Raw genomic sequence first — 26,563 nt, 5'->3', positions numbered from 1 at the left:
GGTAGATTAGGGCCCATTCACATGACCTCGTTTTAACTTAATTACCTCTTTAAAGACCCCCATTTCCAAATACAATCACATTCTGAGGTACTGGGGGTTAGGACTTCAACACACGAATTTTGGGGGGGGACACAATTCGGCCCATAACACTCAGTGCAGCTAAAGTTTTATCAAAGTTATTGAAGTTCTCAAAGAACTAGCTTTTGCTTTCATTGATTTTTCTCTCCTGCATATTCACTTTTTATACCATTTTTATTGGTTTTTTCTATTTTCTTTGTCCTTCCTTCTATTTTGGGTTTAATCTTCTCTTTTCTAGGTCTTAACCACAGAAGCATAGATCATGGATTTGGGGCCTTCTTTTTTTATATAAACATTTAAAACTATGTATACCTTCTAATCGCTGTTTTAGCTGCATCCCCAAAATGTTGATATATTGTGTTTTTTCTCCTCTGTGATTTAGTTTGGATAGTGTCTATTGTTGTGTCCTCCAGCTCTTTGGTATTCAGTTTTGCTTGTCTATCTATCTGCTGTTAAGTCCACGTGGTTCATTCTTAATTTCAGGTATTGTATTGTTCAGCTTTAGAAGTTCCATTTGGCTTCTTTTAGATCATCTCTTTCTCTTTATTAGGTTTGTGTTTTGTTTTACGTTTGTGAACAAATATGTGATATCTCTTTTAAAATCCTTGTCTGCTAATTCCAGCGTCTCTCTCATATCTGGGCCTGTTTCTATTGACTGATTTTTCCCTGGTATGGGTCACATTTGCCTGCTTCTACATGTCCAGTAGTTTTTCATCAAATGTTGGACGTTGTAAGTGTTATATTGTTGAGGCTCTGGATTTTATTGCCCTTTTTGTAGAGTGTTGAAGTTTGTTCTCACAGGAAGTCAACTTACTTGCAGAGAAGTTTGATCTTTTTGAGGCAATTTTAAAGCTTGGTTAGACTGAGTCTAGATTAGCCTTTGATTCTGGTTTAGCTCTGCTACTAGTATGACTCTTACGGAATCTCCATGAAATGCCCTGAGTGCTTAATGAGGTCTGTTAGGAACCCAAATGTCTCTGAGCTCTGGGAATTGTTCAGCTTCACACCTCTCCAGGAGTTGTTCTTTGCTGAGTCTCATGGGGTTTCCTGTACATGTGCACAGTTTAACATTCATAATTAAGGGGACCTCTGTATAGATTTCCAGAGCCCATTGTCTGCACAGCTACCTCCTTAGGCACTCTGCTTTGCAAATCCCAGCCGTTTCAGCAGCTCTAAACTCCAGTCTCTGTGTCAGCTCACAAGACCTCTGTGTTCTGTACCTCAGCCCAGAAACTACCTCCAGACAGAAAGCCAAGGTAACTGTAGGGCTCACATCTGATGTTTCCCTTCTCTTAGGAATCACAGTCCTGGGCTGCCTATTGTCCAATGTCTAAAAACAGTGGCCTCATGTTTTTTCTTTCCAGTTTTCTAATTGTTAATGTCAGGAGGGCTAATTCCATACCAATTATCCCATGATGGACAGAAGTAGAAGTCCCTCCTATACTTTGTAATGTATATATTGACATATTTTTATGCATAAAGTTATATTTTTCCATGACCTGATTTTTCTTTTCTTTTTTTTTGGCCATGCTGTGTGGCATGTGGGATGTTAGTTCCCAACCAGGGATCAAACCCAGGCCCCCTGCAGTGGAAGCATGGAGTCTTAACCACTGGACCACCAGGGAAGTGCCTGATTTTTCTTTTACTGACATGTTAGTGACGTCTTTCCATGTCAATACATTTAAAGGTACCTTCCTCACAGCTACATAGTATTCTGCTATGGAAATTTACCATCAGTTAACTACCTCTCTACTGATGGTTACTGAGGTGGCTTTAAATTTATTACTAATTCACATAACACAGTGACAGGCTTTCTTATTTACGCATCTTTGTGAACTTGTCTGGAAATGCTCACTTTTGCAAACCTCTCAGCCAACCAACCTTGAGCTTTCTTCAAGAGCATTTGCTTTTTAAGACTCTTCCTAATTTTCATGGGGAAATTTCTGTTTAAATGTGGAGACTCTTCCAAACCTTTCTGCCAACTAAATACAAATCGGGCAGGCCCATGCAACTGGTTTCTTGCTTTCAGTAAATAATACTTCATCAGACTTTGCCAAGACAACCACAGGCCCATCCTGCTCTTTTTATTTGCCATTTTAACCCAAGCATCTACCCAGATTATTAAATCTTCTTTGTAGGGATGGCTGGGCCAGGATTCACATACTCTCCCCATTGGAAAAGGTGGCTGCTGCCACGGGTTGTGGTCATAATCCTCCCTGTTGTGATGACACAGGTGTTAGCGCTTCCCCACCGTTCCTACCACCATCCTGGAGAGAGATTACCTAACGTGAAAGCACTGGGCCTAACCCTAACCCCAATGCATAGTGGCTAATGGGGGGGGGCGTGGATGATGGGAGGTCACCCCAACAGGCAGGAAGCAGTGAAGCCAGGGGTTAGGGGCACGGCTTCAAAGCCAGCCTGAGGGCCTGAATCCTGGCTCTGCCACGCGACAGCTGTGGGATCTTAGATGGGTTCCTCGGCCTCTCTGAGCCTCAGTCTCAGTAGTAACATTGGAGCACCTACCTTGTGGGGGTTGCAGGGACTATTGTGTGAACCTGTGTAAGTGCTATTATCCTCCTCACCACCTCCGCCTTCTGATGAAAAATAGACTGCAAGTTGCTATTGCCTGCCCCGAGTCAGCAACGTTTATTAAGCACCCACTGTATGCCAGGTGCGGTCCAAGCAGATCCTTGAACTTGGGTAATGCCTGCTCAGGCCGGGGGGCAGGGGGATGACTCCATGGCGGAGGGAGTGCCTGTGCAGGCAGAACCTCCCTGGAAGGTGGGCAGGAGAGGGCCTTCCAGTGCACAGGAGGGCCGAGAACTTTCTGGGCAGAAGGAACTCTATGTGCAAGAATGCCAGGATGCGGAATTCCCTGGTGGTCCAGCGGTTAGGGCTCTGCGCTTCCACTGTAGGGGCCACGGGTTCGATCCCTGGTCAGGGAACTAAGATCTCACAAGCCTGGAGGCATGGCCAAAAAAGAATGCCAGAGTGGACAGCTGACCACAGAGTTGGCCGGCAGCCCCCAGGGAATGGGGACCTGCAAGGCCTGGGCCAGGACTCCACCCCAGGGCTCTGACCCCAAATCCAGGCTCCACCCGCTGTCCCTTGTCAGGAAAAGAAAACCATGTAGCCACGGGGTCCCGTCCCTTCTGTCCTCTTCCGTTTTCATAACCCACTCATCGAGGATGCCGGGCTCTGTCTATGCGGTCTGCTGCTTTTGGTGGTGGGCGGGTCTTCTCTTTGTGTAACCAACTGCCCCAAAACTCAGAGTCTTAAAACAACCATATCCGAGGGTCAGGAATCGGCCTCCCCGGGTGGTCCTGGCTCAGGGTCTCCCGCAAGGTTGTGGTCAGGCTGTGGGCTGGGCCCATGGTATCTGAAAACTCAACGGGGACCGGCTCACGTGACTGTTGGCAGGAGACCTGTGTTCCGTGCCGAGAGGAGGAGGTGATGGAGAGAGCCGCGGTCTCACAAGCTGCTCTCAGAAGTGCCATGGCTCCACCCTCCTCTGCTGGCCACCAGATCTGCCCTGGCCCAGTGTGGGAGAGGATGGGGGCTTGAGGACCAGGAGGCGGGGCCACTGGGCCACCTTGGAGGCGGTCACCACAGTTGGCTGCTGTTGCGTGTCTGCCTATCTATGTGTTTGGGTTTTTGTTTTTTCTTTCTTTTGGCCTCACCTCGTGGCTTGTGGGATCTTAGTTCCCTGACCAGGGATCGAACCCAGGCCCCCCCGGCAGTGGAAACAGGGAGTCCTAACCACTGGACTGCCAGGGAATCCCCTATGTGTTTGTTTTCAAAGCTAATTAGCCAGTTTTATTCTCAAGTCCATCTGAAGCAGGTTAATGCTCTCCTACTGGCATTATTCCAGAATCCTTTCTTGGGAGGTCCTATGGGCTCAGATGGCCTCAGCCTGTCCAGTGTAGGCAAAGAATTACCTTGGATTCCTTCTCCAGACTTCTTTTTGCTGAAAACACTCATTTGCTGCAAATAAATCCCTTTTTGTGATGCTCACAGATCTTGCCTGTCTTGGTGATTTAGGCAAAGAAGTAATCCAAACTGTCCCTGCAGCTTTGTCAGGCCCAAGGAGGGGTCCACACCCCCACCCCTACTCCAGCCCCAAGACCGCCTATCTCCCTGGGAGGCATGGATGAGAGAGGCCCGGTCCAGGAGTGCCGCCTGACAGGGGTCTCCTGGACTTTATGGGTGCCCACAGCTATGCAGAAATGAACCAGCTGCCAAGGACAGCACCAGCTCTGATGTCACTGCACGGGGAGTGGCCCAGAGCCAAACTGAGAAGCGTCCAGGAGAAGGGGGCGGGGCCTTCAGCACAGGGGACCCATTACATCAGCCATCCAGGGTCAGGAGATGACTTGTCCGCTTTTTGCCCCACATGGCCCCTGTGGAAATCAAACAAGCAGTCTTGCCCATTTTTAAAGATAAATTAAATGCATCAATATAGAACGTCAGGCAGCAACATGGAAGGGAGAGGGTAGAGAGGTGGCTGGAGTTGTGTGATTTACCGGCTCTTTAATAAGCATTTCTGGGGCTGCTCTGGCAGCCTCCCACCGACCACACAGTGCCCGAGGGCCCCTTCACTGAAGCTGTGAACAGAGCCAACCCCTGGTCTTGGCACCCACTGGCCAGGCCAGAGACGTGTGTGTTCTCTCAGCTGGTGTCTGGGAACATCGAATACAAACTGCATTGGGGAAGACATGAGAAGGAGCAAGGGGCGGGCAGGCGGGGGGCCATCCTGGCCGGGGAAGGTCTCACCAGCTACCTTGGGGCCAGGCCAGGCTCTCCTGTGTGGTTACACTTTGGGAGCCTTAGCACAGCTGAGTGCCTGTTGGAGCTGGAGCAGAGCGGGCCCCCGCTGGCTGTGCTCTCCGGTGTCCTCAGTGAACCTGCAAGGGCCCTTCGAGAGCTTCTGCCCTCCCTTCTCCTCTCTCCCACCATGGGCACCTTTTCCTCGCATCCCACCAACACCAGCTACAACCACCCAGAAAATGTTTGCCAGTCTGGTAGGTGACAAACGACACCTCCTGGCGCCTGACTGACTTTTGGAGGGCTACAGCATCTTTTCATTTGTTTGGGGCCGTCGTGGAATGTCTTATCGTAACTGTTGCCTATTTTCTATAGAAGTACTGCTGTTGTTCCTTGATGGTTAATGAAGACCCTCTGCTGTGTGGAGAATGTTAATGTTACTCTGTGTATGTTATACACAGTGGCCTGGCCTATTGCCACGGCACTGGCTCTGGTGTGTAGCTGGGAGGAGGGTCGACCTTGATCTGAAAGGTGGTCTGCAGACTTTCTGGGTTTATATTCACTACTTTATTGTCAACAAATACTTAGAGAGGGCCTCCTGGGAGCCAAGCAGGATACAGCCGGAAACGCAACGGGCAGAAAAAACTCACATCCTAGTGGGGTGGTGGTGTGTGTGGGGGGAAACAGACTCTTAAAACAAGAAAACTGCAGTGCATTGGAGGGGATGCTAGCTTCAGGGAAGCAAAGCTGGGGGACTGGGGAGGGGGTGAAACTTTAAGGGGGGTTAGAGGAGGCCCCTCTGAGAAGACAACATTTGAACAAAGGAGGAGATGGCGGGCAAAAGAACAGTCCCCAGAGAGATGGACAGTGCAAATGCCCTGGGATAAGCGCAGGCCTGGGTGTATTCCAGGAACTACAGGGAGGTCAGTGCATCTGGAGGCCTAAGAGTCTGGGGTCGTGAGATGCTGGTGGACAAAGCAGGGAGTTCAGATTAGGCAGGGCCTGTGGGTTCTCTCAGTGGTGCGTGGGCGGGCTGTCAATCCTCTGCAGGGCAGTACAGGCAACAAAATAGCATTCCCAGTTTGCGTGAGGCCACTGAGGCTGGGAGCAGAGTGACTTACAGAGGTTTACAGAGACAGAGGCAAAGCCCCGCCCAGCCCTGAGTCCACAGGCCCCTCTGAGGACCTCCTGGTCTGCTCTGCCCTCCTCCTCTCTGGGAGTTGGGGTTTCTGATCCGTACCCAGGCAGCTCTTGGGGAGCAAAGGCCCAGGCCTGGTGACAGGAAGGGTAGGGAGATGGGGGTGATGGATTTCCCCAGTCACACGTCCCTACAGCTGGGGGAGGGGGCATTATGCACAGGGCCGAGGGGCTGCCTGCCCTGCTACCTATGTCCTTCTCCACAGGGCTCCCCAACCAAGCTGGGTTCCCCGGAAGGAGTGGGGCAGGGCACATGCTCGCCAGCCCTCTCACTCAGCCCATTCTCCTTTCTGGAGGCGCCACTGGCCTGGAGGGCCCCCTGTGGTCTGCCCTGGGGCCTCACTCTCAATCATCGGGGACCAGGTCACACGCGAGGGCCTGAGGTCGCCGGTCCCAGCGGCCTTTGTGCAGAGCCCCGCCCTGGCCACCTGGGCTGGCCTGAGGCGGAAGCAGTGGCGCCCTCCGCCCCGAGACCTAGCTTGCCCGACGGGTGGAGAGGGGGCGGGGGCCCGCGAGGGGCCAGGCTCCCAAGGGAAGGGACAAGATCCTGTCCAGGAAGTGCCCTGTTTCCCGAGGGCCCTTCAGAACCCCTGATAAGTTATCTTCACAGAAGGGGAGGGGGTCGCGGCCGCCCTTGATTCTACTAGTTATTCCCCGAATCAGAGCTGACTTAACGAAAATTCTCCTGAAGCTTTTTCTCTTAACCTTACCGCTCGGCTGCGGGGCTGGGGGGAGGGAAGGGAGGCGAGCGGAGGGAGGGGAGGAAAAGAGGGAGGGGAGGAAAAGAGGGAGGGGAGAAGGGGGGAAAGGGCGGGAGAGGCGGAAAGGACCTGGAAGGAATGGGAGGGGGAGGGGAAGGGGGAGGAAGGAGGGGAAGCAAAACGCGGGGGTGGGGGCAAGCCCGCCCTGAAGTCGAGGTGGGGGAGTGGTGGGACGCGATCCGCCACCAAGAGCCCCCGCCACCCCCAGGTGCCGCCTACCCGCGCCCGCCCGCAGGACTGACAGGGGCCCCCCGCCACTGCGGCCTCGCGGGCCCGGGGGCTCCTTTGTCTCTGGATAAAGGGACACCTCTCGCAGCCAGATGTCGCCCACGGGCTCTGAGGGGGCCATCTCATAAATTCTGCGTCTCCCTTTTGTACTGAAGCGTTTATTCTTTTACAGTAACGACAGTTCTGCAGCAAAAGAGGCTTCCACCTCCCGGTCCTGGTTAGAGGGTCCGGGGGATGCGTGGCCCCCGGAAGGGGAAGGGAGCCCGACTCTCGGTCAGGGCGGGGGCCTCCATACGGCCGGGGAGGGGCGACGCATCTGCAAGACTCCCTGCCCGCGCCCCCCAGGTCTAAAGCCGGGAGGAAAAACTGGTTAACACGCGGCGCGAGGACCCTAAGATAGCGACCCCCCAGAGGCGGGGGCGGGGCCGCGCTCAGGGCCCAGTGCGCACGCGCCCGCTGCCGCCCGCCAGCCTCGTCCGCACTGGGCGAGCCGGGCCGCCGTCCCCGTGATTGGGTCGGGCGGCCGCGCTCTCCGCCAATGGGCGCGCGGCTCCCGGAGCTCGGCCGTAGAAGAGATGGCGGCGGGGGCGGGCAGGGGGTTCAGCCTGGCGCCACCTTCCCGGGTTCTCGGGTCTCTCCTTAACCTTTCTCCGCCGCCCTTCAGTAAGGGAAACGAGGCTGCGAGCGAGCCCTCGATCCTGGTCGCCTCCAAAGGTCGCCTCTCCTTTGCACAGAACTGCAGTCTGCCGGATGTGAAGACCCCGTCCCAACCCACGCTGGCAGCGGGTTGCCCTCAGCCTTAGAAAATTAGCAAACGAGCCTACACTTGTAAAAACCGACAGTATCACCCAAAGTTAGCCGTGGTCTTCTCTAGGTGGTGGGGTTGGAGATGAATACAAAGTGTTTTTCTTCTTTGTAGTTTGTAAGTTATTTTCAACAAATAGATATTTTGTAATGAAAACATTACTTAAAAAATTCATTTGTTTAATGATGAAAGTAACAAGTGTTGGTGAGATTGTAGAGAAATTCGAACCTTCATACAATGCTGGTGCAGCCTTACGGAAAACAATTTGGTCACCCTCAAAAAAATAAAGATACATTTCCTTTCACTCCTAAGTACACACTCCTGAGCAGGGGCTGGAACAGATACTTGTAGGCCAGTGTTCCTTGTAACATTATTCACAATGGGGAAAATGTCCATAAACAGATGAATGGATAAACAAAATGTGGTCTATCCAGACTAAGGAATACTATTCAGCCATGACAAGGAATGAAGTTCCACCATACGCAGCAACATGGATGGACCTTGAAGACATTATGCTGCGTGACATAAGCCAGACATAAAAGCACAAATATTGTATCATTTCACTTATATGAAACATCTAAAATAGGCAAATTCATAGAGACAGATTAGAGGTTATGAGGTACGGGAGGAGGGAGGAATGGGAAGTTATTGCTTAATTGGTACAGAGTTTCTCTTTGGGATGATGAGAAAGCTCTGGAAATGGATAGCGGTGGTGGTTGCTGAACACTGTGAATGTATTTAATGCCACTGACCTGTACACTTGATAATGGTTTTATTTTTTTAATTATTATTTTAAAAATTAATTTATTTATTTCTTGCCGTGTTGGGTCTTTGTTGCTGTGCACGGGCTTTCTTTAGTGGCAGCGAGTGGGGGCTACTTTTCATTGGGGTACGCAGGCTTCTCATTGTGGTGGCTTCTCTTGTTGCTGAGCTCGGGCTCTAGCTGCGCGGGCTTCAGTAGTTTTGATGGGAAGAACTCTAGAGCGCAGGCTCAGTAGTTGTGGTGCAGGGGCTTAGTTGCTCCACGGCATGTGGGATCTTCCCCGACCAGGGCTCGAACCCGTGTCCCCTGCATTGACAGGAGGATTCTTAACCTCTGCACCACCAGGGAAGTCCTGATAATGGTTTTTAGTGTTTTGTTTTGTTTTTTTGCGGTACGCGGGCCTCTCACTGCCGTGGCCTCTCCCGTTGCGGAGTACAGGCTCCGGACGCGCTGGCTCACATAGCTCACGGGCCCAGCCGCTCTGAGGCATGTGGGATCTTTCCGGACCGGGGCACGAACCCGTGTCCCCTGCATCGGCAGGCGAACTCTCAACGACTGCGCCACCAGGAAAGCCCCTGATAATGGTTTTTAAATGACATATTTTGTTACACATATTTACCACAATTTAAAAATTTAATATACCCAAACTATGTAATTGTACACTTTAAACGGGCGAATTGTATGGGGTGTGTGAGTTATATTGGAAACAGTGCTCACCGTCTCTTTGCTCCGAAAGTGCTCTGGGCCTAGGTGTGGCAGGATTTGAGTTCGGAGGTGTTGGTTGTTCCTGGCTGGGATAGGACCCGCTGCTTTATTAGGTATGTGTGCTACTACTCTTCTCCACTCCACCTGGTGAGCTGCGAAGGGCAGAGTGCCTCATGGGGCAGCTCCCTTTTTAGTTACCAAGTTACCTGCGATCCAGTCAAGAATACTGGGCGCCGAGAGGGGCGGGGGCGCTGGGGTGCGGAGGGGCTCCTCAGGCTGGATCCGCGAGGGCCGCCAGCGTCCCCCGCAACCGGTGCGCTCCCTGAGCCGCCCGCTCTTCGGGTCCTTAGGTCGGCCGCCGTCCCGGCCGCAGCCGCTGGAGGGCGCCCCCGCACCGCCCCTGCCGGCCGCCTGCTCCCCCGAGGAGAGCCCTTGAGGGCGCCGGAGATTGATCTCTTGGTTCACACGAGGATTGGTAGACCGAGGGTGGGAGCGGGCGGGCGGCGACTTCCCGCCCCGAGGCTGCACCGCAGCTGGCGAGGTCGGGGCCTAAAATGCAGCAAAGGCTCAGTGGAGGAAGCAAGCGCAGTTCCTTCCTTCCAGGGCCCCGTGCCTCCCTGTTAACTGCTCCTCTGCAAGCAAACCTGCACTAATCCCACCCTCCTGAGGGGGTGCCTGCCAGGAGGCCTGAACACTCACTTCCCTTAAGACAAGGCACTAGATGGCCAAGACCTGATATCCCTCTCGGGTTCCTGTGGCCCATCCTCAACACCTCCATGCCTCAGAACTCTATCCATGGGGGAGGTGACGGGGGTCTGAGTTTGGGGGTCCTCAGCAGGTGACATGCAAGCAAAAACCAGGAAATCGATTGCCACCTTCTCCCCCCCTCTCCTCCCCTGGCAGGACCCTTGGCTATAGCAGTTGGGCCCAGGATTCGGCCTGTGTCCCTGTGGCCTCGCCGGAAAAGGGCAGCATCCACACTGACAGCCCTGGCTAGGGGCTGTGGCAGCTGCAAGAGTCTCCTCTTCATCTCCCAGTGAATTAACCCTGGTCCCAGGCTAATTTATGGAAGTGGGACTCTCAGCCAGTCCCCGGCCCAGACACTGGTCAGTGCCCTTTCTCAGCCTCTGCCCCGTGAAAGTCTCCCAATGACCAACCCCTCTGTGGAAGTTTGCTGATGAGACACCGTCTATCTCAGGTGGCCCAGTAATGGTCATTTGACATCAAGGGTCAGATGTCTGGCTGTCCAGAATGACAGTGAGATCATCACCACCGTGGCATTTGAAGAGCAGGGCAAACGTACTTTGGCGAGTGCCTGTACCAGGGTGGCAGCTGGGGGTGGGTGGGTCCTGGCCCAACTCACAGAAACCCTGCCCCTGCAACAGCAGCCGGAGGAGACAGCACCCACCCCAGGACTCTGGGGAAGGGCATTTGAGGAGATGGCTCTGCTGCCCTTGCTAGAGTTAGGGAATGGTGCAGCACTGGCAGGGGGACGCTCCAGCAGCTGCTTGGCCTCCCAAGCACTGGCCAGCCCTGGGTCAGCTGGGTCACAGAGCAGCCGGCTCCTAAATCATTCTGGGCCTGCCCAAGGGGAGGCTTCCGCTCCAGGTGGGTGACCAGCTGCCCTTGCTATCACCTCCAAAGTCTGTTTCCTCTTCCCTCTGCTGGCTCCTCCAACCTCCCTGGGCAGCCTCCTCTCTCTTGGGTAGAGCCTCCAGCTCCCGGAGGCCTCCATGTGAGAGCAACAAAATGCCATTGAAAGGAGCCTGTGGTGTTGGGGAGCTCTGGTGCCCCAAGGATCTGTAGGGCAGATGGCTGAGAAGCCCAGAGGGCCTACATCCTGGATGGAGAAATGGGCCAGTCCCTGCTGAGTTTCCTCCCTGTCACCCCCTCGTAACTTGCTCCAGCACCCCTGGCTGGCTTTTGCTTTTGCCCCATGACCCTCCCTCCCTGTGGTCTGCATAGAGGGTCCCTGCCCCCAAACAGCCAGAAAGGGGGTGTGTTCCACTTGCCTCTTCACCCTGAACCCTCACTGGCGAGATGCCCCTGAGATGGGCCGTGTTGCCCCCTTGCCTCTGCTCCTCTCTCCTTCCCATTCACTGGGCTCCCGGCCACCCCGATGGGGCCTGTTTCATTGATTCAATTTGTCCAACAGTGAAAAACAGTCCGCAGATGTCAGGCTCCCAGCACCCCACCCCCAGGGAGCCAGCAGACACCTGCCAAGGCCCTGAGGCTGGGAGTCCTTCCAGGGGCCACTATAGCCAGGCTGCGGGGAAGGCCTCTGACCCCCATGCTGCTTGCTAGGAGCTGGAGCGGGTGGCCCAGCACACCAGAGAAGAGGAGTCACAGTGGCTGAGGGACTGCTCCATTGATGGCATGAAGAGGCATTCTGACCCTGATCAGATTCGAATCTGTCTTCCTCAGGGAATTACATTTTTACAGACTCTTAGGTCCGGGGTGGTCTTGGAGGTGACTCCCATTTTGGTCAAGCTGCTGTCCCTGAGCCACCATCAGGGCTCCATCTTCTCCATCAACACTGGTTTGGGGGCTTTTCCAGGTTAATGGGGGTTGGGAAGGGTGCTGAGGAATCCCTGGGCCTGACCTCCTCCCTTGCAAGGGCCTGTTCCTCCTGTCATTCAGTGGTCTCCTTGGTTACCACCTCATGGAAGGAAAGGGGCTGAGACTCCGGGCTCCCAGGGGTCGGTGCGGGACCCTGAGCAGGAGGGGACCTCAGGCCCCAGTCTAGAGATCGGGGCCCTGTGTCCACAGCCTGGGCAGCAATGCAGCCTGGCTGCCTCCAGAGATTTGTATGTGGCCACCATCTCACTGGGAATTGCCTCCAGGCACTTTCTGGGGGAAGGTGTTGGGCTGGGTGGAAAAGGGACCAGACCTGAACCTCTGACCCCCAGCCCAGCCCAGGGCCCTCTCTCCCTGCAAGGGCCCCTGGCTCCTGGGGCCACCACTTTCCACCCCAGAGGGAGGCCACTGTGAAGTGATGGAAGAGGGAGGATGATTTAGGGAGAGTTTGCACAGCTGGCCAGGCTGAGGCAGGGTCTTCTGCCCCATCCCCCACCCAGCCCCTCTGATTAGGAAAGGACTGTCACTCTGAATACAGTCTCAAGTTAGCAACATCCGGACACTTCGTCTCCTCTCCTCGACCATCTTCCCCTCAGAAAAAATCAGAGACTTTCTATCACTCACTGGGTACATTTTAGCGAGAGCCTGAGCTTTTTTTTTTTTTTTTTTTAATTATTTATTTATTTTTGGCTGTGTTGGGTCTTTCTCAACTAGGGCTTTCTCTAGTTGCAGCATGCGGGGGCCACTTTTCATCGCGGTGCGCGGGCTTCTCACTATCGCGGCCTCTCTTGTTGTGGGCTCCAGACGCGCAGGCTCAGTAGTTATGGCTCAGGGGCCTAGTTGCTCCGCGGCATGTGGGATCTTCCCAGACCAGGGCTCGAACCCTTGTCCCCTGCATTGGCAAGCAGATTCTCAACCACCGTGCCACCAGGGAAGCCCCTAGCTCATTTTTTATGGGCTCTCCTTGTCCACAAGTCCTCTGAGACAGAGAGAAAGCAAGGGTAAGGGAACCGAGGGACAGAACTGAAAGGGCTTGTCCAAGGTCACCCCTGGGCAGGCCGCGTTTCAGGCGGCTGGTTCTTTCTCCTGTGTATGAGCAAGTTGCGGGTGGGGAGGGGGCTGAAGGGGGGCCGTCCCCCGGAGCGGTCAGCTAGGAAGGGCCTCGGCTGCTGCCTGCAGCCCCCCGGCAGCACCCGACGGCCCCAACCCCGGCTCTGGGGTGGGGGCACCCGCGGCGTGCAGCCCAAGCGGCAGGGGACCCCGAGGCGGGGCTCGTGGTGCCGCGGAGGAAAGAACAAAAGGAAGCCCCGCCCCTCCCTGGCCCGCTCCCCTCAGCCAATTGGCGAGGCAGCTGCTGACAACGCCCTCTGATTGGCTGCTCTTCGGCCAATCGGGCGCCGGGGTCGCGAGCCCGTACGGCCCCACGTGGGGCGCCGTGCCCGGCGGTTCTCTGGCCGAGATGGGCGGGGCGCGTACACTTTGGTGCGACGGGGAGATAGGAGAGTGACCCGATCCCTCGCACCGCGCCGCGCCGGGGACCCCCGCCCCGAGGACCCCCGGTCGTCCCCGAGGGTCCCCGAGTGCCCTTTGTGCGCAAAGCCCTGTGCCATCTTCTGGGTCATCTGCTGTGCGGGGCCGGGGTCGTGGCTGCTCCCTTTGCACACGTGAAGTGACAGCCTCAAAGCCACCCAGCCTGTTAGGGTGAAGGCCCCTGGAGACCCGGTTCCCGATGCCGCTGCTCGGCCGCGGGCCCTCGTCTTCCCTGGGGGCTTGGGCACAGGGCTTCTCCACTCACCCACCGCTGTATCCTGCCTCCTGCCCTCAGGAGATGAGGAAGGAAGGGGCGTTCCATCTGGGCTTGGCCGTGGAGGCTGAAGCGGGTCGGGTGGAAGGAAGGAAGAGGCAATCTGCTGTTGGTGGTGGAGGGACCAGGTGGGATCAATTCATTCATTCATTGAGTCAGTTATTGACACCTCCTGCTGTTATCCTGGGGACACAAACAGCGGTGGCCCCAGGGGAGGCTTGGAGGCTAACCTCCCCCTAGTTTCCATTAGTCTCCCCTCTGAGCTACTCCAAGTGGAACATACAAAAGTGTTCTTTATGGGCAATTGACGTGGTCTTAGTCTTACATTTTTATGGCACCCTCAGACAGGGTATTTGAGGAGAGTTGAATAAATGGAAAATGAATGAATTAAAGGAGAGGTGGTGCAGCCCAGGGCCAGCAACAAAGGGGAGCTATTACCGCTTTGAACTGAAGGGTAGCTGTAGCCATAGGAGAGGCCCATCCAGCATGAGTCCTGACCTTGGAAGGAGGGACACAGCAACCTGGTTGGGAGGAGCCTGGTGATATATATACCGACCTCACTTTCCTCCTGCCTGCTCCTCTCATCTGCAGGCTCCTTTTTGGCTGAATTCCTATTAACACTGTGCCCACAGGTCAGCCTCAAGCCACAAGGTAGGGCAGCTGGGGCAGAGAAATGAGGAGGTGTCCAGCACCTGTTCTGAAGTGTGAATAAAAGCATCTTAGAAACATTGCTGTTTTGTAGGCAGTGACATAGGATGTAAGTGAAACCCCTGTGTAATCCTGTGCAGAGGTAGTTGAGAAATGAAGGGGCCAGTGTTGGGCTGAGCCCCTCCCTCCCTGGTGCAGAACCATTCCAAGCCTTTCAGGAGTGGGAAGACAACATGCAAGTGGTGAGTTGAACACAGAGACAGAGCAGTGGATGTGGAGCATGCCTGTCAGTGCACGTGGGCCGTGCAGTTCAAGCGCCTCCTCCTCCAGGAGCTCTCCCTGATGCTCCATTTCCATAAGCAGTTGTCACAGGGCACTGTTGGGACCGTAAGTTCCAGGGGCAGGGACTGGTCTTGCTCACTGTTGTCTCCTCCTGGTGCCTGCACCCATCCACAGGTGCTCAGCACACACTGGAGATGGATGGCCCATGTGTTTTGCCTTGGCGAGGTCTGACAGGCTTCCCTCTGAGGCAGGGAGCGTTTATGCACTCAATACATCTTTTCAGGGGGCCTTTCTCTGCCAGGCCAGGTCTCAGCCCCAGGAGGCTCCAAGGAGGAAAGGATGTGTTCCAGGTGTGTTCATGGTCCAACAGATACAGCCAGAACAAATTCAGGATGAGGCGCCCCGAGCCAAGGACCCCTGGGAGGTTCGGGAGGGAGGGGACTCCTTGCAGAATGGAGATGAGGGAAGGAGGTGGCGCTTGAGGTGGCTTTGAAGGGCAGGTGGGAGTTGGAGCACTGGAGAAGGTGAAGAAAGGCACAGGGCACAGAGGTGAAACCTCGAGGTCCAAAGATGTGGCTCTGGGGAGTCTGGCTGTGTGCACACCCCACTACGTGGGAGTCAGGGGACCCGGACCAGGTACCCCCACCTTGGTTTCCCACCTTGGTTTCCCACCTGTCATATGGTCGTAATAACAGGATTATCAGGCAGGTTGAAAGAGAATCTACGTGATGTGCTTAGCAGTCTTGTACTTGGTAATTATGGGCTCAATAGATACACGTGAGCTGTCACTGTAAGCATTCGTTGTTGTCAGGGAGGTGGTGGGTTTGGTGGGATTCAAGGAGCCTGTATGGGGGGCAGTGAAGATGGCCCTCAGGGACAGCAAGGTTGCCTTGCGTTCCTCCATCACATATGGCAGATGTCACTAATCCATCAGCCACTCTTTTCTGAGGAGCCCAGAGGTGGCCTCAGAATCCTTCTCAACACATTCTCCGGGCAGCCCTCTAATCAGCACATTCTCCGGGCAGCCCTCTAATCAATCGCAGCTGGCACATAAGATGACATAAGGTGACCGATTTGCCATCCCTGACTTGGCCAAGATCAGAAGTTGGGATCTGATGGCCTGGAATCAGGAGTGCCAGTTTCAGACCTGGGTTCTCCCACTGTGTGGAAGGAAGCCAGGGCAGGTGGACGGGATACTGCTCAGGAGTGGGGAGGGTGTGTCCTTAAGAGCACGAGCACCTTCTGGCGTGCAGGGTCGGATGTGCATGTGCCCTTGGCTCTGTCAGAACAGCCCCGACCCAAGGCCAGGGAGGCCAGTGTGGTGGTGCCTGTCAAGGTCAAAGAGAGAGAACGGATCGGAAGGAGCATGAGAGCACAGAAGCACACGGCTGCTGGGAGTGTGGGGCTTGGCTGGGGGACTGTGCAGAGTCCAGAGCCTCAGGGCGGGAGACCAGCGAGTCCTGAACAGAAGAGGGGATAGAGGAGGAGGAGGAATGAGGGCTGGTCTGGGGGGTTACAGTGACAAGACTGTCCTGTGGACCCATGTTCTGTGTCCCCAGACCATGCCTCCTCTTTTTAGAAATTCATCTATGGACTTCCCTGGTGGTCCAGTGGTTAAGACTCCGCACTTCCACTGCAGGGGCACGGGTTCGATCCCTGGTCTTGGAATTTCTGCATGCTGCGTGGTGTGGCCAAAAAAAGAAAATTAAAAATCAATCAGGGACTTCCCTGGTGGCGCAGTGGTTAAGAATCCTCCTGCCAATGTAGGGGACACGGGTTCGAGTCCTGGTCCGGGAGGATCCCACATGCTGCGGAGCAACTAAGCCCGTGCGCCACAACTACTGAGCCCACGCGCCACAAGTACTGAAGCCCTGGCGCCTAGAGCCCGTGCTCTGCAACAAGAGAAGCCACCGCAGTGAGAAGCCAGCACACCGCAATGAAGAGTAGCCCCAGCTCGCCACAACTAGAGAAAGCCCACGTGCAGCGACGAAGACCCAACATAGCCCCAAATAAACAAATTTATTTTTAAAAAATCAATCAATCAATCAGTTCATCTAAAAATCCTGAGGTGAGAACACCAATCTCAGATTTACGGGTGGATGGACTTTCCATTTGTGTTCACCATGCAACCACCATCCCACCCAGATAACTGCCCACCAGAGGCTCCGTGGTGCCCCCTCTCATCCCAAACCCCAGAAGTGCCCCCTAGAGATAAGTTTTGCCTGATCTTTATATTCCTGTTAATGGAGCCACACCGCCTGTCCTGAGGCTGGCCTCGTTCCTTTCTCCCATGCTGGGTGTGTCCGTGCTGTGTTCTTTTGCACTGCCGGGTTGTATCCTGTTGTGTGGGCATGCCAGTTTATTTGCCCAGTCTCCTGTTAATGGACATGCAAATAAATCTCCAAAGTTTGCAAACAGTGCTGCTGTGAACATTCTAGTGCACATCTTCCGAGTTTGTGCCTGGCAGCGGGGTTGCTGAGGAGGCAATATTTAACTTTAGTGGATGCCACCAGTTCTCTAAATGTCAGTCCTGACCGCCTCTCTTACCAGTGGTGTGGGTGATTTCTGGTGGCCCCACGCCTATGTCAGCACTTGAGATTGTCTGTCTTTTACTGTTAGCCATTGGGGTTTGGGGGAACATGTTCCACCTCCTGATCTTCCTAATGCCCCTGTGAATAGGATGCTTACCTGGGTGGGGGTGGTATTATCCCATTGATAGGACAGGAAGAGGGGGAGGGCCTGAGAAGTGAAGCCACACCACCAGTAAGCACTGGATCTGCTTCTGGAGTTCCAGTGTCAATTCTTTCCTCACCTCTGAAACCAGAACTCAGAAACTGAAATGTGGCTGGTGTGGATAGCTGGAAGGCCCTGGGGCTTGGAGATCCAGTGCAAGATCAGAACTGGTGCAGAGCAAGGAGAGCTGTGGAGGGAACTCTGGGCATTGGGGGAGGGAGGGCAAGGGAGGACGGTGGGAAGCAGTAGGGGCTGTGGGCGCTGAGGAGTGGGGGTGGGGAGAACAGTGGTGTCAGCAGGGCCAGCACCCACCTGGTGCACACTTGTGCCCAGGCCCTGAGCTGGGCACAGGGACATAATGTTGAACCCACACAGGCAGGGGCCCTGCCCTCACATTAATGACAGTCCTGGGAAGCAGGCAATCAAGGAAATCCACAATAAATACATAATTACAGGCTGTGATGAGCGCTCTGTGCTGTGAGAGGGCCCGACCTGGTAGTGACGTCAGGACTGAGAATGAACCACATCAGAGATCACATTGCCCGAGGGACCCTTAAAAGAGGTGTCCCAGCAGAATGGGGGTGGGGGGTCTGGGAGGGAATGGCAGCAGGAGGTGGAAGTGGAAGTCCTCAGCACTGACAGAGAAGCAGCAAGAAAAGGAGAGCCTGAGAGATGGGTGGTGGAGTGAACCAGATCCAACACTCAGTGAGGATTAGATTTCATTTCCACAGAAACTCCAAAATAACAGTGACTTAAAACAATGGAGAGATTTCTTTCTCTTTCACATAAAGCCTCCAGGGCAGCTTTGGAGGCTCCACAGTCATCCACAGTTCCTCCACAGAAGGAACCCAGGCTCCTTCTCCTTCTGTCTTGTTGCTCTACTGTTCTCAAATGTAGCTTCCTCCTCATGATCCAAGATGGCTGCTCAAGCGCCAGCCATCACATGTACATTCTAACCAGCAGGAAAGGAGAAAGGACAAAGAAGAGCACAGCCCCTATGTTAAGGACACATCCCATTGCACATGATATTGCTGTTCACCCTCATTGCCCAGAACTCAGAATAGCTGCAAGGGAAGTTGGGAAATGTGATCTTGACTCTGGACAGCCAGGTGCCCAGTTACAAGTGTGGTTCTATTACTGAGGAAAAAGGGGAAGACAGATATTGGAGCAACACAGTCTCTGCCTCTTCTGGTAACTGGAAACGAGGAGATGATGCTGAAGACAAGAAATGACCAGTGGACTGTACCTCTGTTCCTCCCTGCAGATAGTGTCATTGTTTAGGCCCAGCAGCTCAGAGACCATGGGGTACACAGAGCATGCAGGAGTCTCCACCAATGAGCTGTCCTGTTGGCCTCACAGTTCATCTCATTTTCACAGACAGGGAAAGTAGGTCTCAGGCAGGAAAGTGGCTTGTCCAAGGGTCCATAGCTGGGACACAGGCCAAGAGAAACAGACCCTGCTAAGAACTTTGCAAACTTCCACCCATCTGGTGAAGGGGGCTCAAGACCATGAAGCTCCCATCACTTCCTTCCCCGAGATGCCCAAGGCTGTCCCCCTACTCTTTAAGTAGGACACAGGAGTGGCCATAACCACCCCCCTTGCCCCCATCTTCCCAGAGCATAGGAGGCAAGGCAGGGACTGGAGGCAGGTGGCCAAGCTCTGGATGACTGATGTGCCCTTGGTGCTGGAGAGGAGCACAGGCAGAGAGGGGAGGACATGGGAGCTGCCCCTCTTAGTCCCAGCACACACCCCAACCCTGGCATTAGCCCCTCATTTGGGCTGGAGGGTGGCGTCCTCCCCCTGCCAGAACTGGGCTGCTTCTTCCTTAGTCAGCAGATCACAGGGCTCCACGGAGGCCATGGGTTTTCGGCAGGAGCAGAGGCTCCAGTGGCTCCTGTTCCTTCAGGGCTTTCCTGGCCTCCTCTGTGTGCACCCTTCCTGTCCCATGTTGGACAGCTGCTGGGTACACCTGCTTATGGCCAGGTGGGCTGGGGAGCACCCAGTTTATATTGAACAGTTGGGTTTCAAGTTCAACCCATTGTCCCGCAGTAGCAAATAAATATATGATGTCGGGTTAAATTTATTATTTATTTATTAAAAAAAATTTTTTTTTTGACGGTGCCACGCGGTATGCGGGACCTTAGTTCCCTGACCGGGGATCCAACTTGTGCCCCCTGCAGTGGAAGCACGGAGTCTTAACCACTGGACCGCCAGGGAAGTCCCAGGATGTTGGGTTAAATTTAAATCTCAGACAAACATTGAATAATTTTTAGTATAAGTATACCCCTATTACTGCATGCACCATACTTCTACTAGAAGTTATTTGTTTATCTGAAAGTCGAATTAAACTGGGCGTCCTGTTTCTTATCCAGTGGCCAGATCAGGTCAGGGGTTGGTTCTGCAGGAGGCTGGTACCAAGCCAGGAGATAGAGGCTTCACCTGCGTTACCGTGGGCTCATGCACCCCACCTGGCTTTCGAAGCAGGGCTGTGCTTACATCTCCAGCTCACCTGAGAATCCCAGGATTAGACCCTGATTGGCTCAGCTTGGGTCACATACACACTTCAAAACCAACCACTGTGGCAGAAGCACCCTGATTGGCTAGGCTGAGGTTATATGACTAGAGTGTGGCCTGGCTGCCCGCACGACCTCATATGTGCTGTGTGATGCAGTTCTCCCTGGTCGTCTGGGTGTGGACTGCAGAGGAGGCTCTTCCTGCTGGGCCAGGGACTTCTAGGCCCCTGGGACAGTGGCCTTGGGCAGCCTCCAAGTGCTTTGGCTTTCTGCATGCACGTGTGGCCTCAGGAGGGAGTCCCGTGGGGCTGGGGCGGCGTGGTTTCCCTGCTGATCCCACGGAATTTTTGGTGGCTTGAGCAGAGGCTGCCCTGGCGCTGTCCTGTCCTTGGCAGTGGGCTAGTGTCCCCTTCTTGCTGGGTCCCTCCACACCCACTTCCAGCCTGCGTCCAACGGGCACCCCAAGAAGGGAGACATTGCAGGAACCTTGGGGAGCCCCAGGGCCGGGATGCTTTGCCCAGGATCAGAGGGGTCGGCTGAAGGACCTGGTGGAGAAAAATATAATTGCCCTGTCAGTGTGGAGTCTCCTGACACTCCCCCTGCTCACCGGCGGCCCCCAAGTCTGTTTTTTATAAGTGAAAACAGATTTCCTGACAAGGGGCAAGATCTTAAACTTGTTCAAAAGCTCCCAAATAGGGACTTCCTTGGTTGCTCAGTGGTTAAGAATCCGCCTGCCAATGCAGGGGACACGGGTTCGAGCCCTAGGTCCAGGAAGATCCCACATGCCGTGGAGCAACTAAGCCCATGCGCCACAACTACTGAAGCCTGCGCGCCTAGAGCCTGTGCTCCGCAACAAGAGAAACCACTGCAATGAGAAGCCCGCGCACCGCAATGAAGAGTAGCCCCTGCTCGCCGCAACTAGAGAAAGCCCACACACAGCAACGAAGACCCAACACAGCCAAATAAATAAATAAAATAAAAAGTACTCTGCCCTTTAAAAAAAAAAAAGGGTGGCTTTAACTTTCCCCTCTTAGCAAACCAAATTGTGAGGAGGCCTCTGGACCATTCCGTCACTGCGGGTAGGATTGGGGAGCCTGAGGCTCCTGACTGCTGGGAACCTTGGGGCAGAGGGGCTGTGGGAGGCCTTGGGTTTAGCCCACCCCACTGCCATGTGGAGCGCTTTTTCTCAGTGGAGCCCCAGGCTCCACTCCCAGGCTCAGGAAGAGCAGAGCTCCTGCTGGCCTCAGGGCCAGGCTGCCCCAGAGCTGAGAACTCAGGCCTAGAGTTGTTCTCCGTGTCACTGTTTTCTGGGGTGATGCCAGTGGAAGATGGTTCCCACCCAGCAAACCCCTAGTCCTGCCGTCCTCTGAAAGCTGCTTCAGCTGTAATTTTTTTCTTCAGATTAAACCAGTTAAAGGAAGCAGCTGTGGATGCCCCTAGAAGCACTTCTGTCAGGGGCTGAGTTTCCTGGGAGAGGAGCTCCCCTCCCCCGTACCGGGTCCTTGACCTGGATTTCTCGGCCCTGCAGCTGCTCTGTGCTAAGGAGGGCCCTGCACAGCTTCTGAGTTCACTGGATGCCGTGGTTTCTGTGCCAGCCTTCTTCCCTGTTGAGCTCAAGCTCTTGGAGGGCGGGGATTTGGGGTAATGCCCTCGACGCTTCATTCTGGTGCCTGGCACAGGGCCCAGCACACAGTAGGTCTTCAGCACATACTTGTTGAAATAATAGACGGATGGATGGATGAGTGGACAGATGGAAACAAGTTGTGCTCTTGCCAGGAACAGATCACATCTGCGGGAGTTGAGAAATGATGTAGGCCATGTCCTTCTCTGACGGGCAGGATGGCTGATTCTAGGATGTTTGGAAAGGGCGGGAGGCGTTGGCTGTTTTCCCGCTAGCCCTGGGTATCACCAGGGGCCCCTGTCCTCCATCGAGGGAGTTAGGACTGGTGAAGTTTTTCCCCGAACAATAGTCATTGGCCCAGCAAGCGTAGGGTGCTGGGTCAGTCTCTTGCCTTTTCTTTCTGAAGATGGATGCAGTCTGCCTCCGGAGCCCCACAGTCAGATGGGAAACTCATTCGAGTAGGCCCCGCTGACCCTGAGCTGGGGTGGCTTGCGACGGAGAGCGCCTGAAAGCTCAGTTTAAGGAGAGGAAGGAGGCAAAGGATGCTGTCAGGGGAACTTGGAACCTAAGAAAATAAAAGCTTTGCCAAGCTCTGCAGTGGCATTAGGTGCCCACAGCTGTGTGGCAAGCTTGTTCCAAGCCCTTCTCTCGGTTCTGAGCTGCTCACTCTCGGTCAGCAAAGTAACAGGACAATTCTTCGGCTGCTCTTCCGAGATGGCTGGTTCTAGACGCTGCTTCTTCCTCTTGGGGAGGGCCTTCTCCCCAGCTGTCGAGATTCGAGTAGGCCGAAGACAAGTTGAAACGTGTCTGAACTTCAGAGCTGATGCAAGGCCCGGAGAGCTCTGGCTCCAGACTCGATTCCTTCAATATGGCACCAAACACAGAGGAGTAGTTTGGAGACCAGCCTGTCCTCTTTCTGCCTGAACTGGGCCCTCCCAGGTCTCGTGAGGGTGTGGGGCGGGGACAGGAACCTCTGAGGAGGGGGCGTTAAGACAGCAGAATGTGGAGTCAGGGAGCCGGACAACTCAGGGGCCTGCCCCTCCCAGGCTGTTCGGTTTATGGCCTTGGTTTCCATGTCCTGCAGCGGCCTCGCGCTGTGCTGGCCAGCCTATCTAGATGTGACCGAATCTGCCATGCCTTGAGTAACCGACCTGCTTTCTGTTCTCACCAGAGCTGGTCTGGGCTCCTGGTGAGGGGGGTGAAGGAAGGCGCCCCATGCTGTCCGTCAGGGCCCACACCACCGTCCAGCACCACAGCTCCCAGGGGGCTGGTCCCTGGCAGATCTGGTGGAGGCTGTCCCTGGGGCCTGGGCTGGCCTCAGAAGGACACAGAGTTTGACAAATGAGCAGCGCACCTGTCAGGCTGAGTTCTGGGAGCTGGAGCCTGGCGAAGGGGCAGCCGGTAGGTGGAAGGGGGCCAGGCAGGAAGGAGGAACATTGGCCCCCAGCCCAGTTTGCTGCTCAGAGCGCTCCCACCCTCGGTCCCTCTGCTCACCCCGTTTCTCTCCCTCGGGTCCTCTTTGTCCCAGAGCGCTGTTCCCAGCAGCCCCCACGCTCCTGCCATCTTCAGGGCTGGGCTGGGGGCTGCACGGGGGCCCTGGGGTCCCAGGATAGCGCGGAGGGAGGGAAGTGTGGCTTTGGGGACCCACCAGGCATCCCCTCTCACATAGGGCAGCAAGTGGATGCATATCTGACATCTAGATGGCTCCGTGAGTATTTGTTGGGGAGGGTAGGCAGTGCCCCCAGGGCAGCCAGAGGGGAGCCCCATCAACCCCCAGCCAAGCCCCTGGGGAGGCCGGGGGCTCCTTGGTGGAGTTGCTGGGGCAGCTTCCTGGGTGTTGAGGCATCCCCAAGTGGGGGAGAGCCAGGCCCCTGAGGCAGACAGTGGGTGGAATCCAGCTCCACTATGTCCAGCCCGGGGCCTGCGTGTGTCCCCACACTCTGAGCCTTGTCACTGCCAGCCAGGAGGGCATAGAGGGGTGGCGTGGCAGACAGTGTGAGGCGCCCGGCCCAGGGCCCTGACGGTCACTCTCTTCCTACCTGGGCAGTGGCGTGTGGCCCACAGAAAGGGCTCTGCCCACATGTGGATCCAGAAATCCCTTGCTATCTCCCATGAACCGTTCCCATAAGCGGGCAAGCGTCAGGGACCCGGTTCACAGACTAGGACTCTGCGCTCCCACCGGCCATCTTGCCCAGCCCGCTTCCTCCCGTCCTTCTCTCCAGAGGCCCGAGTCACTCGGGCCTCTTCTCGCCCCTGCTAGTGGCACTCTGGTCCCGGAGGCCGCCCTGAGTGGGGCCTCACCTTGGTGATCCCTAGCCTGTCTGTCTGCCTGGACCTTGTGCACCGAGCAGCCCTGCTCTCGTCACTGTCCTGGATCTCAGAAGGTGGCCTGACTTTTAGAGCAGAAATGGCTTGGAAGGGGTGCTAGCTTGTCACCGGGAGCCCTGGGGAATGGGGTGGGTGGCAGCAGAGGGCGGGGGCATGGAGGTTGGAGGTCCGGACCCCAGCTTCTCTCTGGGAGCCAGGGAGCCCTTAGGGTCACCCTATTTGGTGCTGCCCTGGTCCACTTCCTCACTCAGGGGCCCCAGAGGTGGGTCCCTCCTAACCTGGTAGGGCCTCTGCACAGACTCAGGAGGCCGCCCAGGGCCTGGCTGGTCATCGGCCTTTGGCTGGCTGAGTGCCCAGGTGACCTCTTAATGGCTAGGCTGCAGAGTCGAGCTCCCCCATCGCTGGCCTGGGTCTGAGCTCCCCACCCAGCCCCCAGCCACCTCGCCCCAACCAGGCACGAACATTTCAACCCCTGTCCCCGGTTGGTTTGTGGTATTAAAAACAAATTGTGATCAGCCAGATTGTCATTTCTACCTGATAAAACATCACTTTTATTGATCTCACTCACCCAATGCCATCACTTATCTTGCTTCAGCGTTTCACATAATGGCTCGTTTGTCTTGATTCAAGTGTAGTCCCGTGTGTTTAACCCTTGGGGCTCTGCAGCCTCACGTGCCCACCGCCGTCCCTTGCCCAGGCCCTATTCTGGGAGGCAGGAGGTTCTGGAAGGCAAGGGCCACCCTGTCTGAGTTAAGGTGGGAAGAGGGGGTGGGTGGGGGAAGGGAGGAGGAGATGGGGCCGCTGGGGATGGACCCCTGGGGGCTCAGCTAATCCTGCTGTGGTCCTCACTTGCTGTGACCCAGTAGTCACCTGCCTCCCAGCTCACCCCCACCTGCCCACATTCCTGGGCCCATTGGCACCCCTCCCTGGTTTCTGGCCCTCAGGGCCCCCTTACCCCCCAGCCTAAAATTGTGCACCTGCCCCCACCCCAGGCCCTTAGAGTCTCTGGTGTCAACTCCTCCCTCAGGTGCTGGACAAGCCCCTGTAACTCTGACTCTGGGGTCACAGAGGGAGTGGTCTCAATCTGATTTCGGACTCTGCCTAGAGCCTTCGGTGTGTCCTGTTGTCCAGCAGACAATGCAGACCCTGTCTAGCCCCTCAGGGTTTAGCCCCTGCCACAGTCCGGCTCCAGCTTCCGGCCCTCCTGGCCACCAGCTGTGCTCCTCACCTATCCTCTTCCCTGCTCTGGCCCAGGTCCTGCGTGGACTCTGCTGCAGCACGTAACCGAAGGTACTGAAGACGGGTCTTCCATGCCCACAGGGGGTCTCTGCCCCCTTTCCCCCCGACAGAAGGGCTCTGAGCCAGAAACCCTGGTCCGCAGGCATTCCCTTCTCAGACCTCTTCTGTCACTCGTCTTGGTCCCAAGGCCTCCTCTGGACCTACTCGCTCCCTCTCCCTGCTGCAGCCCTTGGAATTGGGCTTCCCTCCTGAGCAGCTGGAGGGCTGCACTTTGTGCAACTCACCTGCACAAAGTGGGGGCTGCTGACTCACGGACGGAGAATCCAAGGGCTAGGTCGCCTGCCTTCAGGCGCAGCTGAACCTGGGCACTCAGACTGTTTGTCCCAACGCCTTGCGGCCCCAGGCAGCCGGCTCAGGAGTCTCGCTCTAACCACTCTCGCTTGCTGGGCTCGGAAGGGGCCAAGGGAAGAGACTGTCAAGCCTCGCCTGGCCTCGGTCCCCGTGCTCTGGGCCCTGGCCTGTCCTTTTGCATCCCAGGGAGGGGTTTTGCCCCTCTGTTCTCTCGGAGGAAAGGGGCGTGGTCAGGGCTGGCCCGGGACAGCCCCAGAGTGGGTGGGCTGGCAGTGTTGTCTGTGCATATGTGAAAATGGCCCGCAGCTCCTGACACGCCAGTGGGGGTGGGTGGTGGTGGTGGGGGGTGGCGGTGGTGGGGTGGGGGTGGGGGGGTTGGTGAGTGCTGGTCACACTGGTCACAGCCCCACGCCCCATGCTTATCTGCCCTGACCTAGGGTCCCCTCATCAGGGTCCCCAATCCCAGCTGAGGGGGTCACTCCCCAGGGGGTCCTAGAGGTGGAGGAAAAACAGCACCCCCCCCAAATTGGTAGGGTTCCTGGAAAGCCCTCGGGGCTGCAGCCTCACTGGGTGGGGCTCTCTGGCTGGGGGATGCATTGAGATGTACCCCCGCCCAACACCCCTCAGGCCCTGGGGGGCCAACCTGCTGTTGAACGATCAGGACTGCTGTTTACTCCTGCACAGCTGAAAATGTTTCTCAAATGAGTCAATTCATGCCTTCCTTGAGGAGGGCGTCTGCTGTCTGGTCTGCACAGACCCCTCCCCTGCACTGTGGGGACCACCCTTCCTCCTGTGTCTGGGCCCTCCACTCCTCCCCGCCAGGGGCACCCGGCCTGGCCACGTGGACTGGTTCAGGCTGAACATCTCACCCACCGTGGGGGAGATCTACTAAGATAAGGGACCCTCATCCTGGGGGGTTTCAAAGGCCAAGGCCACCCCAAAATCATTCTGGTTGCATGTGCCTCTCACGGGCCCAGCACCCCAAGGGGCTCTGCTCGGCTGCCGCAGCCGACGTAGCCCTGACCCAGATGTCCCAGTCCCTCCAGGGAGTCCCCATGGGACACGCACACGGACACCGGGGTGAAGTTAGGATTCTGGACCATTGAAAACCTGCACAATAGTTCATATATTTATTCTTAAGCAAGTTATCAATAAAAAATTTAATA

This window comes from Delphinus delphis, chromosome 19 (assembly GCF_949987515.2).
Source record: "Delphinus delphis chromosome 19, mDelDel1.2, whole genome shotgun sequence".
In the NCBI taxonomy this organism is placed as follows: Eukaryota; Metazoa; Chordata; class Mammalia; order Artiodactyla; family Delphinidae; genus Delphinus; species Delphinus delphis.
The sequence above is the reverse complement of the archived record's forward strand: the minus strand, read 5'-3'. Positions refer to the sequence as shown.